The 10,897-nt window shown below is 52.3% G+C and overlaps 1 long non-coding RNA gene across 1 annotated transcript in view; it reads left to right on the top strand.

Annotated features, from left to right (window-relative positions):
- Positions 1 to 3,209: 3,209 nt before the first annotated feature.
- Positions 3,210 to 10,897, top strand: part of LOC134956841 (uncharacterized) — a 48,790-nt gene continuing 41,102 nt past the window's right edge. The window contains exons 1-2 of the long non-coding RNA XR_010186224.1: positions 3,210 to 3,590; positions 6,276 to 6,516. This is a non-coding gene — a long non-coding RNA (uncharacterized LOC134956841). The remainder of the gene's footprint in view (positions 3,591 to 6,275; positions 6,517 to 10,897) is intronic.

Below are 10,897 nucleotides of genomic sequence, written 5' to 3'. Positions count from 1 at the left end.
TAGGTAAACCAATGTGGTGACTGGCCACACCCCCTCAGGAGACTGACCACACCCCTAAAATGGGCCCCTACCATTACATTCCCCCAGTGGGCCCTTTCATGTACCAGTCCGCACTGCGCAGAGATATCCTCCATTATGAAATCATGTCACAATACAATATCTACAAAGCATGATATAGGGCCTAATTCAAACCTGATCGCAGCAGCAAAATTGCTATCTAATGGGCAAAACCATGTACACTGCAGTCGGGGGGGGGGGGGGGGGGGGGGGCAGCAGATGTAACATATGCAGAGAGAGTTACATTTGGGTGAGTTATTTTGTTTCTGTGCAGAGTAAATACTGGCTGCTTTATTTTTACACTGCAATTTAGATTTCAGTTTGAACACCCCCCCACCTAAATATCTCTGCACATGTTATATCTGCCCCACCTGCAGTGCACATGGTTTTGACGATTAGAGAACAACATACCTCCCAATTTTTCTTTCTTGCAAGGAGGGACACATGCACGGCGAAGCCGCGCGCACTCCCGAAAGAGGTGTGTGGCCTAAGAAAGGGGGCGTGGTTTCGCGGGAGGACCCGCAATTGCGAGCCACGCCCCCGTTTTCATCACTGAGGGGGCATGCCCCCTCTCCCTCTGACTCCAGTGAATAGATGCTGTGCGTCTTTTCACCGCTGCTTTGCTAAGCAGGGCAGCGAGTGCAAGAGACACCCAACTGCCCCCCCCCACCCCCCACCGCGGGACAGTGCGGCCCACGGGTGGGACAGCGGGACAGTCCTCAAAAAACTGGACTGTCCCGCGAAAATCGGGACAGTTGGGAGGTATGGAACAATTTTGCTGCCGTGATCAGGTCTGTATTAGGCCCATAGTAGCAAGATGATATCATAGTGGACAGTATAACACACATATAAATTTGTGGCTATGTCAGAGCCAAAATATGACAGAAGTCTTCAAGTCATCCTAAGAGATAGGCACTGCCTTAATAAAGAGTCTAGACACCCAAAACGCGTCAGCAGGTGACAGGAGTGTTAACCTACCATTTACACCTATGACAATTCAGATCCTGATAATTAAAGTCCCGCAAACCGGTTCCGGAGCCAGTTTCTGTGTTTACATCTGTAGAGGCCTGATTTTCACCAGAATTTGGTAATCACCCACCTTGTATATATTTTACCTGGATGCTACATGAGTGTATTGTAGTTGTGTATTGTTATAATCTGGCTACTGTTGTCGACTCTTAGCCAGTACACCACTTTATTGTAGCCAATACTATTTTATACTATATTTTCATGTAACCGTATTATAATACTTTTTTTACGGAATCACACTATGCTTTGCCGTTAATTATATTTACATATGTACCAGTGATTGGACATATGCTGTGAATGAGCAAAGAGGCACACAAAGATGACCATAGATTAAAGGAAAGTTATTTTATGTCATATTATTTCCTTTTATTGCACGTCTAAGTACCAATATTCCACTTGACTCTCCCTTATATCACAAAAGCGCACTCTCTTGATCCACATCCATTACTCATAGTCCTTCTTGGTTATTGGGGTATAACCAGGATCAGGATGGAGCAAGCTATAGCATTTGTGTTCCACCATTTGCACCAAGGAATCTTCCAAACCTTCGTTTCACATACAATGTGCCACAGCCCCCACAGAAGACGTACCTCAGATGTCAGTAGTGTTATGAACCACAAGCAGTGGTTCATTACTGTTCATGTATTTTATGTTATAGTTTTCTTGCAGGCCAGGATTTCCTTTTGCTCTGGTTTAGAAGACTCTTGTTTGCCGCCGGTGGTGAGTCTGTGTAATTGCAGCCTGTTTCCATGTGTCTAGCCTCACCTGTCTGTTAATTGCATCTGTCAGTTTGGAGTTGTGCAGCAGGGCAGCTGCACGACATAATTAATTAGGGTCCCTGCTGTGATTGGAAGAAATCCTTGTTATAGTCTGTCTAGGTGCATTACACAGACGCTGGTGATAGCTTGTCTAGCTGCTTCCAGCCTTGAAGCATTCTTGTCCAGAAGTCCAGTGGCTTTGTCTGTTCCTGATCCCGTATCCTGTTCCTTGGTGTCCACTGGTCTGCCATTAGAACTCTGCCTGTCCTCCGGTCCTGAGTGCCTGTGTCAGCTACTTTGGGGGTTCCTCTTCGTTTGCCAGTATTTGTACCGGTTTCGTGAGTAGTGGCTCTGCCGCGTTCGTCGGCTTAGGCCGCAGCATCTTGTTATATTTATTTTGGAGGTTCTGCAGAGGTTCTGCGTATGCTGTCACCACCGGTAAACAACAGTATTGTGTCGGTGTGTGGACAGCATTTCCTTTGTTGTTGTTTGTCCTGGCGGCTGTGCTGCACATACATTTAGTTTTAGGTCTCTTAGTAGCCCCTAGCTCTGGGTTTGGTTTAGTTAGAGGTCCCCTTGTTATCATTCCATCTCGGTTTACGCCTTGTCTCATATCAAGACCTGGGGGCATCGGAGTTGGGCAGACCTAATCCGCCCTTCAAACGCGGCTGCCGGAGGCCCAAGAACACATAGTCTCACAGGCGTAAACTGACCACGCGGGTGAAACAACGGAGGTAGGTTGCTAGGGGTTACTACTACACCTTGCCATCGTTTCAGCGTCAAGTTATTGTGCTCTGGACTAACTACGCAATACTTCTTTTGTTCTGAGCACCAAGAACGTAACAAGTAGAAGCTGAGAAAGAGGAGCTCCCTGTCCCTCCCTGCTCTCAGCCACCTGCAGTCCATCAGCGGCTGCAGCATCAGTGCAGACTGTCACTCTGTCCACTCTAGAGCATGGCTAAGCAGGCAGGATGGCAGGCGGCGGTGTGACCTATGATGTCACGCTGTTGCAGGTCATGGCCCCAGGCTACATCTGAGAAGTGAGACCTGGCAGTGCGCCTGGCCATGCAGCACCACCAGTCTTGATCGGCTGCCACACTGTTCCTCCAGCTGTCCCTGCTCCTCGGCAGTGCAGTAACTAGGTGTGTGCTGAGTGTGCCTGGCACACAACGCACTTGCGGTGGGAGCGCATCTTGCGTTGTGTGCTCCCGATTGGCCGCTCTAGCAGATCTAGAGCTGTTCCGCAGTGCAGGCGCTGTGGTGCGTGACTTTCTAATTACTATTCTCCCACGCGGCGTTTGTGATGTGCGCGGTTATGTTGACTCACACATGCAGTCACGCACATCCCGCGGGATACAGAAGCAGAATGCAAAGTGTTAAGCAGGACTGCGCGGGCTTGGGCGGCACACGGCCACAGACTTCACTGTACATATCGCGTAACATCCCCGACTCCAGGCTGCAGCAACTATCTGGTCCCTCCCCCTCCTCGTTCTGCACCCGAGCCGTCCGTACTCACAGCCAACCAGACAGGCATCAGCAGCACCACAGCAGCGGAGCTTGGGGGCAGAGGCCGCTTTTGCAGGGAAGCAGATCCCGACTCTAGTGCTTCCTCCTGCTCTCCCAAAACAGCTTTCATTATTATTATTTTAATGAAAGGGGCGTGGTCACGGAGGTCCGTGGTTAGGCCCCGCCTCCGACTTTGCCTGGGCCTCGGTGGGTGTCTGTGTGGCTCTGCAGGACCTGGAGGTAACATGAATGCATGTGTGTGTGTGTTTGGGGGGTGGGGGACTGTAGGGAACATGGTGTGTGTGTGTGGTGACTGTAGGGACATGATGTGTGTGGTGACTGGGGAGAAGGGGGGGGGGGGGGTGGTAACAGGCTGTGTGTGTGTGGTGACTGTAGGTACATGCTGTGCATGTGTGTGTGTGTGTGGTGAATGGGGGGGAGGGGTAAACAGGCTGTGTGTGTGTGTGTTTGCGGTGACTGTAGGGACCATGCTGTGTGTGTGTGTGGTGACTGTAGAGACATGCTGTGTGTGTGTGTGTGTGTGTGTGTGGTGACTGGGGGGCAGAGGCGTAGCTAGGGTTTTTGGAGCCCAGGGCAAGATGTAAAATGGCGCCCCCCCCCCCCCCCAAAAAAAAAAAAAAAAAAAGAAGAAGAAGCACGTGCGCGTGCCGAAAAAAATGGGCGTGGCCACGCTCCAGAAGGGGTGTGGCCACTGAAAATGCCCCACAGTGCCAGATACAATGCCCCACAGTGCCAGTTACATTGCCCCACAGTGCCAGTTACATTGCCCCACAGTGCCGGATACATGCCCCACAGTGCCAGTTACATTGCCCCACAGTGCCAGTTACATTGCCCCACAGTGCCGGATACAATGCCCCACAGTGCCGGATACAATGCCCCACAGTGCCAGTTACATTGCCCCACAGTGCCAGTTACATTGCCCCACAGTGCCAGATACATGCCCACAGTGCCAGATACATGCCCCACAGTGCCAGGCCCCACTCAGTGCCAGTTACATGCCCCATTTGGTGCCAGATACATGCCCCACTGTGCCCGTTCCCCCCCCCCCCACCCGTTCACTCACCGGCCGCTTATGTGAGGGGAGGAGAGCGCAGCGCCTCTCCTTCCCCTCACCGCTCCGTCCAGGTCTCCCGTCCCGTCTCCGGCGGCTGTGTCTGGCGCCGGTTCGCTAGCCAATCAGAGCTCGCGGACCGACAGCCAATCAGGAGCCGGTCCGCAAGCTCTGATTGGCTAACGCCGGAGACCGGACACAGCAGCGCTGCTGGCAGCGCTGCTAGTGCTGGCAGCGGCGGTGAGGGAGAGACGCTGCGCTCTCCTCCCCTCACATTTAGGGTTGTTGGGGGCGAGTGGGGCATGATGCCCTGGCCAGCGGCGGCGCCCCCCCCTCTCCTGGGCCTGCCAAGGCGCCCAGGGACCATGCCCCACTCACCCTACCCTAGATACGCCTCTGCTGGGGGGTAACAGGCTGTGTGTGTGTGGTGACTGTAGGGAACATGCTGTGTGTGTGTGTGTGTGTGTGGTAATCGGGGGTAACAGGCTATGTGTATGTCAGTGGCGGATTTAAAGGGGTGAGGAAAGGGCGATGGGCCCCCCTACACCTGCCTCGCAGATTTGAGAAGCTAGGGTCCACTCCCGTACCTTACTTCCGCCCGCCGCAACCGCAACGCGTCGCAACCGTGATTATCTGCAGCAGCACTGACTGACAGTCTGAGTCTGACAAGTGTCAAATTCAGACCGCCAATGTGAGACCGTCTCCGCCCGCAGCCGCCGTTGAGAATCTGAGTGCAAGGTGCTGAGGCAGTGTGTCACTCATTGTCCGGCGTCCCTGTATATTACCTTGTCCCTGTGTCCTGTCCTCGAATCAGGTTGTAATGTTCCAGGGTCCTGGTGCTTGCTGCTGCTGCTGTATGTTCCCCATACGTCCTTCTCTCTGCCAGCCGCTGATGATGATGATAGGCCGGTGTCACCTGGTTCACCCGTCTCCCGCCGGTGTGCGACAGAAGCAGTCACTGCCAATTCCGTCTCCCTGTAGCAGTGGCGGCTGCAGCTGAGCGGATTGTAAAGCAGCTTACAGCCCAGCCGCAAGCTGGCACCGCACACACCGTGGGGGAGGGGGGAGCCCGTAGCGATCATCACACCCACAGCGGGCACATCATCTCTGGCCACCCACAACGCCTCATGGGAGCCCACGCCGGTCTTGTCACTAGCAAAGTGTCGGGAAACTAACACGTATGGCCTGTGTGTGACAGCAGCCTGCATGCGGGACCAGACAAGGGGACAATGGGCATGGTGGAACATATGAACCTCTCCTTCCCATCCCAAACTCTCTCTGAAGGGTCACACTGACACTGCTGCTGGATTATTATATGCAATTACTGCTAGTCACAGACAGTGTCAGTGTGTCTGATCACCCACTACAGAGACTAGCCGGGGAGACCAGTCTGCTCAGCCTGATACCAATACAGCTAGCGATCCTAGCTCAGGGTTGCCCTCCACCTTGCAGCTGAGCCCAGTACCAAGACGCCTCCCCAGGACACTGCTGCGGAGTTATTGCTACACACAGGTAAGGCACCGCTGTTATGACAGGTGTTCCTCACCGAAGAATAGAACAGAATAATGACAGTTCCCCAATATATTATATACCAAGCAGAGGACTGGAAGGGGGAGGAGAAATAAATAGGAAGAGGAGGAGTCAGGATTAAATTGAAACTGCCCCACCTATAAGAAATGTCTAGATCCGCCCCTGGTGTATGTATAGTGATTGGAGACGACAGGTTGTGTGTGTGTATGTTTTGAATGGGGGGATCAGGCTGTGTGTGTGGTGACTGGAGGCAGTGTTTTGGCACACAGGCACGTCTCCACCCCATGTCGTTTCTGCCACTTTTTTTTTTTTTTTTGAAACAGGGATCTGCGGCAGTGTGGTGCAATGAAGGGGCATGCAGCAGTACTGTCAGCGCAGTACTAGCAGGAGGAGGCGGTCCAGCCAATCCAGCCCCCCCTCTCACCTTTTCTTCCTCTCTCTACCGCTGTTGCCCAACATCATGATCCCAAGAAAACCAGAAGAGGGGACCTGCTGCTGTCGGCGCTGAAAGGAGGACCAGCTGCTACCGGCACTGATGAGAAGAGGGACCCGCCGCTGCCTGAGGTACACAGTGCCACTTGTACTTAGGGTGGGGTGCACACAGTGACACTAGTATCAGGGGTAGGAAGACAGAGCGAGGTACACAGTCCCACATGTAGCCCCCCCCCCCCACTCACTCTACCCCGCCTCTCTCTCTCTCACACTCCTTTTTCACCTCTCTCTCCCCATTTCTCTCCCCCCAGCCCCCTCTCTCTCACCCCCCCATCTGTCTCCCCTCTTTCTCTTTCTTTCTCTATCTCCCCCCCCCCTTGTTCCCTCTCCCTCTTTCAACTCTCTCTCTCACTTAACCTTATCTCTCATCCTCCCTGTCTCACCTCTCTCTCATTCTTTCTCTCTCTCTATCTCTCAACTCTCTCACCCTCACTCTGTGACTCACCTCTCTCTTTCTTTCTCTTTCGAACCCTTTCTACCCCGTATCTCTCCCTTTTTCTTTTGCACTCTGTTTCATTCTCTTTCCCTCACTCTGTCCCCCACTCTATCAACCCTTTGTCTCACTCCCCCCTCTGTTTCTTTTTTTTCTCTCTCCTCCTCTCTCTATCTTTCTCCCCCTTGTGCCTCTCTCCTCTCATAGTGCTTTCTCTTCCTTGCTGTCTGTCTCACTTCTCACTCTCTCTCTCCCTCCCCTTTCTCTCTCTCTCCCCTTATCTCTCTCCTTTCACTTTCACTCTCACCCCACTCTGTCTCACCTCTATCTTTTTCTCTTTTTTCTCTCTCCCTCTCTCTCACCCCCCTGCCCGCCCCCTCTCTGTTTTGATCTGTACTGCTTTGTGAACGGCGCTGGGTCAGATGCAGAACTAGCGTCAATGCTGGGGAACACCAGTCAAAATCTTGCCTAGGGCATCAAACTGCTTAGGGCCGTCTCTGGGGGAAGCAACCGGCCAAGGGCGTGCAGGTACCGCAGAAGACAACCTCCACCGGCTTCAAGACCCATCAGGACCTGCGGAAGAACCCCTACAGTGAGGATTCGACCTGAAGAACCCCTTACAGAGGACCCCTGTAGTAGAGAGGGTGACAGGAGCACTGCAGTGGGAGTCAGAACAGGAGGAGTCTGTCACAACTGAGGGCCTGAGCTGACGGGAGGCAGCCTCAGTTGTAGGGGCTGAGATGTACCGGAACCTGGGAGGTTGTATCAGACCCCTGGACATGTAAGTAACATGAATAATAACTGCCCGAAGGCGTGACCACGACAACTTGGATAAAAGTCAATGATGTTTATTATGACAACTCCGCAACACAGCAGCAGTAAAAGAAAACGTAAAAGTCAGCAAAGAATAAATACAGTTCCTGGGTACTACAGGATGGCAGGAGCCACAGGGCACTGGTAGTGTGAGATAGTTCTTATGATCTTCTAGATGGAAAGTCCTTACCAGGCCCGACTGTAGCAATGGAGATAACCCAGGATTGTGCCAGCTGGTGTTCCAGGAAAAGCTGGGTTGCTGAAGATAAAACAGCTGCTGTGGATACTGGCTGGAACCAGACTGTTGTTAGCACGGAGTGGATACTGGCTGGAACCAGTTAAATAATAAATGAACTTGGGAGCGATGAAATATGAACTGAAATGTAGAACTTGAGAGCGGAGAAATAATAATACCGGTGGAGAGTGGTAAAGTGTAGAAAGGACACCGGCCCTTTAAGGGAAGCTGTACTCTGCTGGAAGCTGAGCTGGAAGCAGGTAATGATGTAGCTGGAAACAGATGAATCCACAATGGACTGGAGAGTCAGGCTACACCGCAGGTGGAATGCTGGTGCGGGTCTCTATGGTGGAAGTCTTGAGACAGGAGCTGGAACCTGGAAGACAATCACAGGAGAGAGACAAACAGGAACTAGGTTTGACAACCAAAGCACTGACGCCTTCCTTGCTCAGGCACAGTGTATTTATACCTGCAGCAAGGAAGGGATTGGCTAGGCAATTATGCAGATTATCAATACTGAGAACAGATTGGTGGAAATGATCAGCTGACAGAATCCAAGATGGCTGCGCCCATGCAGACACTTGGAGGGAAGTTTGGTTTGTAATCCATGTGGTAATGAAAACAGTAATGGCGGCGCCGGCCACCGGAGACAGGAGGCGCCAGGCTGACAGATGCACATCCAACCACGCGGACACAGCGGAGGCCGCGGCTGACGTAATCGCCACTCAGACACTCTGCATGCAGAAGTTCAGGGATGGCGGCGGAGGCCGCGGGAGACGCCATGACAGGTGTAATATGGCGTTTACTGTGACAGCGTCCCAGAGTGACAGGAGAGGATACAGGAATGTACACATCAGGATAACAGATGGGATCCGGTCCTGGAGCGCTGAGCCAGCCTTAGGAGGCATCTAATGGGTAAGAAATGGCGTCCAGATACCCGGATCGTGACAGAGTCAAGCCAGCTGCCAGACAGGATCGGCAAGGACCTTCGGCACGGCAGGAGCAGCACCGTGCAGTGTTTTACATCCTGGGCCTGCTCAGGAGTTTGGAGGTGGCAGAAGAGCTGCAACGCAGAGTGGTGAGAAACATATTTTTGTTTTTTTGTTTTCTGATGCCCTTCTGCTGCATACGCTGCTCTGTAAGGCTAAGCCAACCCTGGGTTGTTGTTTTTTTTTGGGGGGGGGGGCGCCAATGCTGTTTCTTGCACACAGCGCTGAAATGTCTAGTTACGGCACTGCTCCTCGGTACCCCTCTGCTTCCATTGCCTCCAGGAGTTACGCCAGACACAACCCACTGAGTGTGTTTATGACTTGTTCAGAGGGGTCTCATAAAGCTGTCTATACATTCTATACATTCCCATAGGGATTTAAGATCCCAGCTGTCGGAATCCCGACTGTCAAAATACTGACACCGGAATCCTGATCCCCGTCAAAATCCCTGCATCGGAATCCCGACAGGTTCACTATACTGAAGATGGGATCTCGACCCTTGTAAGTATAGTCACCGAGCTAATGTTAGTGCTGGAGGGGAAGGTGATATTGGGCTGCTGGGATGTGGGGGAGGTTAGGGTTTGGCTGTTGATGGGGGGGGGGGTTAGACTCGGGCACCACCAGGGGGAGGTTAAGTTAAGCACTAATGGGGGAGGGATAGGTTGCGGGGCAGGGGGGGTTTGGGTTTAGGCACAACCGGGGGGAGGTTAGGGTTCGGCTTCCGGAAGGGAGGGTTAAGAGGTAAGGGACAGGAGTTAGCATAGTAAACTCACCCCTGTCGGGATTTCATACATTGGGATGCCGGGCGTTGGTATTTTAACCGCCGGCATCCCATCCGGTAGTCATTCATACCGAACCCATTCCCATATACTAGGCAAATTATATATTTGAGTTTTCTGTCATGCTAAATTTCTAGCTATTCTCTGCAATAAGCCCTTCTCCATCTGTAAACATTTGGAAAACATTGGGTTATAACTTATAAGTGATGGCTATTTTTTAAGGTGCTGCTTTCACGGTTCTTGTGTGCTGAACTGTATTAAATTCATCCCGGTTTTGACTTGATATTTTTCACCATTTAAATCCTACTTCCAAAATGGCAACTTTGAAATCCACTGATAAGTAAAAGCACCCTCATATATTGTTATTGGGATAAATCTTTTTTTCTCTGACGTCCTAGTGGATGCTGGGACTCCGTCAGGACCATGGGGATTAGCGGCTCCGCAGGAGACAGGGCACAAAAATAAAGCTTTAGGATCAGGTGGTGTGCACTGGCTCCTCCCCCTATGACCCTCCTCCAAGCCTCAGTTAGGTTTTTGTGCCCGTCCGAGCAGGGTGCAATCTAGGTGGCTCTCCTAAAGAGCTGCTTAGAAAAAGTTTTTAGGTTTTTTATTTTCAGTGAGTCCTGCTGGCAACAGGCTCACTGCATCGAGGGACTTAGGGGAGAGAAGTGAACTCACCTGCGTGCAGGATGGATTGGCTTCTTAGGCTACTGGACACCATTAGCTCCAGAGGGAGTCGGAACACAGGTCTCACCCTGGGGTTCGTCCCGGAGCCGCGCCGCCGACCCCCCTTGCAGATGCCGAAGATGGAAGAGGTCCAGAAGCAGGCGGCAGAAGACTTTTCAGTCTTCCTGAGGTAGCGCACAGCACTGCAGCTGTGCGCCATTGTTGTCAGCACACTTCACACAGCGGTCACGGAGGGTGCAGGGCGCTGGGGGGGCGCCCTGGGCAGCAATGTATAATACCTTTTTATGGCTAAAAATACATCACATATAGCCCTTGAGGCTATATGGATGTATTTAACCCCTGCCAGATCTCACAAACTCCGGAGAAGAGCCCGCCGAAATTGGGGGCGGGGCTTCTTCTCCTCAGCACACAGCGCCATTTTCCTGCTCAGCTCCGCTGTGAGGAAGGCTCCCAGGACTCTCCCCTGCACTGCACTACAGAAACAGGGTAAAACAGAGAGGGGGGGCACTTTTTTTGG

This window comes from Pseudophryne corroboree, chromosome 9 (assembly GCF_028390025.1).
Source record: "Pseudophryne corroboree isolate aPseCor3 chromosome 9, aPseCor3.hap2, whole genome shotgun sequence".
Lineage (NCBI taxonomy): Eukaryota > Metazoa > Chordata > Amphibia > Anura > Myobatrachidae > Pseudophryne > Pseudophryne corroboree.
This window is presented reverse-complemented; position numbering and strand designations above follow the sequence as displayed.